The sequence below is a fragment of the Cupressus sempervirens genome, chromosome 1, assembly GCF_028749045.1.
Source record: "Cupressus sempervirens isolate cs-2001-9-10 chromosome 1, ASM2874904v1, whole genome shotgun sequence".
In the NCBI taxonomy this organism is placed as follows: domain Eukaryota; kingdom Viridiplantae; phylum Streptophyta; class Pinopsida; order Cupressales; family Cupressaceae; genus Cupressus; species Cupressus sempervirens.
This window is the reverse complement of record NC_143118.1, coordinates 748,719,514-748,723,706: the sequence shown is the minus strand read 5'-3', so window position 1 is coordinate 748,723,706 and position 4,193 is coordinate 748,719,514.

Genomic DNA, 4,193 nt, shown 5'->3' with positions numbered 1-4,193 from the left:
GACCAATATGATATCACTATTATAAATTTAACATTACCTCCAAAACATACCCTTAGTATATACTTTACTTCCCAAGACTACTGACACAAGATACATAAATTTCACTTCATTTGCACACTTATTAATTTCGAGGTTTTACTTCCTAAACTTACCCTTAACATATATGCTATACTTTCCAAGACTATTGAGATAGGAAACGTAAAATTATACTTCATTAGTTCTAAATAACATTTAGTTCATAAGCATTCACAACACACAAGATATAAGAGATAGAGATTGGAATGCCAGTAGAGACTGTGTCAAATTGTTTGTTTTAACATATGAACAATGATAGTCTCCTTTAACCCTCTTCTGAACTACTCAACATGCGTCTAGTTTAGGTTTGTCTCCCAAATCGTCCCTTTCAATTTTGGGAGAATTCTTGCTTTGAGGCTATAGGCAACTCTATTAGCTGGTTTTAAATGTGGATAAGGCTATGGTTGAAGTGAATTGATCTACATTTTCTCACATTCTAGTTGACCTTACATCTTTACACCCTTTCTAGGTCATGTGGTTCTCATGGTCAGGGACCTCCCCTTCAGATGTAGGCGGTGCTTCTCTACTGGTCATCTAGTTATAAATTGTTCTCTTTCGCGTCATATAATATTTGAGTCTATGGCTAGGACAGTCAAATAATCATGATTTGCATAGTTATGTTTGTTAATATTTGTGTTATCTCCTTCATCATGATTTTCATCTGACTTTTTTAAAAGCAACTCTTGCTTGTTCTGCAATTTTTTTGTTGGCTTTAACATTTTCTTCTCCATGTAATATCAATCTTGCTACAAAAAATTAGCATATAATTATAAATTGTTTCTTCTATATTATAACTGCAATGCAAAACATCAAGGGCATATGAAAGATCTTGGTCTATTAACTTGCTTTCAATTTTTCAGTTTTCTAGTGTTGATATTTGCTGGAAGACTATTATTAGGTAATATTGCTTCTATTCATCTACAATAAATAAAAACAAAAATTTATTACAATAGTTTTGTAATTACATAATACTTTAAAATAAAGGAAAAGTTTAAAGTAATATTAAAATATTATAATAGTAATTATGTAATTATAGAGTACTTTGAATAAAGGCAAAGTCTAAATTATATGAAAATGAAAGGTTACATGGATATTTTATTTGAGATTAGTCGCCCACTCATTGTTTACTCATCCTTACAACATTAATAAAGAATATAATAGTTAAAGAAATAATTATTATTTATTGCAAAATTATATTCTATTATGGTGGGTCTAAAATTGGCCACCTCATTTGTATGATGAATAACAATTGTATTATTTTAAGATGGACTTGCATTAAAATAGGTTTTGTTCAAAGTTATATAGATATCAATATGGTTACAAATGTGGATACCATAAGGATATGGCCACTTTGAAAACAATACATATATGTATGGTGTGACATTTACTAAAAAATCACATACACATATTTATCACAATTTTCTAAGTTTTTGAAATAAGTAGTAGCAAGAGGGTGTTGGCATGTGGTACAATCAAGCACATACAAATACAAGGCCCAACAAACAACAATAAGCCAACAAGAATACATAGATTGCACAAAGTCAACAAAATATTGTGAGAAGCACAAAGTTGGGGATCTGTTGGAGACTAAAAATCAGGAGAAGTCCAAAGAGGAGACTAGCAAGAAAAGGAAGAGGGAGGTGAAACAGGATAAGAAAAGTAGGGTTGTCATCTCAGACCCGGAGGACTCCTTGGATGGCTCTTTTGAATTGGATAAGGACCTTAAGAAGAAAACATTCAAAGTGTCTGATTTGGAAGAGATTGCTATGTCCACCACTTTTGATAGTTCAGAGAAGAACTCAATCTCATTAGAAACTGAGGAACAGGATACTAAGAATAATGGTAGCTTTTAAGGGGAGGAGGTTAGTGCTCTTGATGATGAAGATCAAGTCGACTTTGAGGAAGAGGAAAACTTTAACACAAAATATGAATGTGGGGAAGGTAATGAAGATGTCGATCTCCACAAGGATAAGGCAGAAGAAGAGATGGATGATAATAATGTGGAGGGTAAAGTTGATATTGACAAAGAGTATGGTGTGGAAGACAAGGAGATTTTGGAGGATGATGCCAGCAATGAGATTGAGGAGGACTACATTGAGGAAGCTAAGGGGTTGTCTCCCAGGTCTCAGGAGAAAGCAAATCATAATCAACAAACTAATTTGGAAGCCATGGCAGTGAAAGCCCTAAATGACATTAGTAACAACATGGTGGATTGTATTATTGGAATTGAATCGAATTCCTGACAAAACCCAGGGTACTACATTGTTGGATCAGTCCCAGATTAGAAATAAGGACAAGGAAATGACTAACTTGAAGATTCTTGACATTGCTCAAGGTAGGTATTCTAATTCTCTTCAATTTGACAACTGGCTTGCCAATGAAATTCAGTTGATTAAAATGGAATTGAAGGATGCTAGAAATGATATTGGTGACGAGAAGAATACTAATTTGAGTAGATTGGTTAAGGAAATGGAGAACAAAATTAAGATTCTGACTGAAAGGACATAAAATAATGAAACAATGTTGGTTATCATTTTACTCTATTATCACGAGCAACTAAAGGCATCCAGGATGAACCATAAAAAGCTCTACGAAATGCTGCAAAAATAGAAGGTCATTAATCTGGACAAGGATGAGGTTGATAGTGTTGATATCACGGGTCCTAGCAAGAGAACCAGGGCCAACAAAAGAAAAAAGATAGAGGACACCAAAGTGGAAGAGCCTAAAGAGAACCCCATCCTTTAGACTCTGCAGAAATTGAAAGATCTGGAAAATCAAATAGAGCGTCTCCTCTTGGACTTGGTCTAGTTTCTTGATTTTTTCTAGTATTGGTCTATTTTGCTTTCTATGTCTTTGTTGGACTGTTTCACTCTCATCATTTCTATTGTTGATGCTGTGCATTTTCTTGTTGTTAGTTGTCTTTTTGTTTTTTGCTGGTAACTAAATTATGACTGTATTTCTCACGTGTATCAACCTGTAAGAGGCTTTTTTTGTAAGGGATTTCGGGTTGCTTCAAAACCTAACTTTTCCATTAATCCAAAAAATAAGGGATGTTGACAGAAAACAAAATTAAAAGAACAAAGCAAAGAGACCTTAGCACAAACAGAGTGGGCCAAAAATCACATTGCAAGGGAAGGTGGGCAAGAAACAACCAAATCCTTCGAACAACTGATAGAACACAAAGGGAAAGTCCAAAAAAGAGGGTCAAACTCACACCAAAAAAGGATGAGGGTATGAGTTCCTTCTTTACCTTTGGACAATTGTCCAAGTGGTATAATCCTTAGGCTCTCCAACAAAGGGAACACTAGTAGTGTAGTCAACAAAACAATGGCCAATGCTTAAGAAGTTGAGCCACACCAACAAAACCATGTTGCAAGGCCAAATAAGAAGAGGGAGCAAAAGTGCTCACCTAGGCTGAGGGTTGAACACCAATAGAGGAGGTGGCAATAGTAGGAAGACTTCAAACAACGATTGAAGCTAGTCCACAAATGACACTTCAGTCAGGTCATGAACAATAGCAGGTGCATCAACTAGAACTTTCGTAGGGGTTACATCTTTGTCAATAGTATGGGAGCCCTTAGAGGATTTTGAGAGAGAGTCATCAACTTGAATAGTCAAATTGTCAAAACAAGCAACCTTCCACTAAGAAGCAACACTTTTGCGACACAAAATAACAAAATCCAAAGCCACATGACTAGTAGAAAAGAAACACCAACTGCGGAAGGGGAGGCCCTCATAGTCCAACATTTGTGTCCACGACCGGTCCCTAACCATGAACACCATGTTTCAAGAGACTTACATGATTTTAAAAACATTATAGACACTAATTGCTATTTACTTAATTTAAGTTGATTCAATAATTTACATATGCAAAAATTAGAGTTGCATTGAAAGTTTTTATTTAAAAATTTATGTATAGATTGTTGAGATTGAAAAACATTTATTTGTTTGGATGTAATTTTTTTTAATAACAAAACTGTATAATTGATTTTTAAAAAGATTAAGTTTAAAAAGATTTATATTAAATTTTAAAAAGTCAAATTACATAATAATTTGAATTGTTATAAAATCAAGATTTTTTGAACACATAATATCTCATATCCATATTTGATATGGAT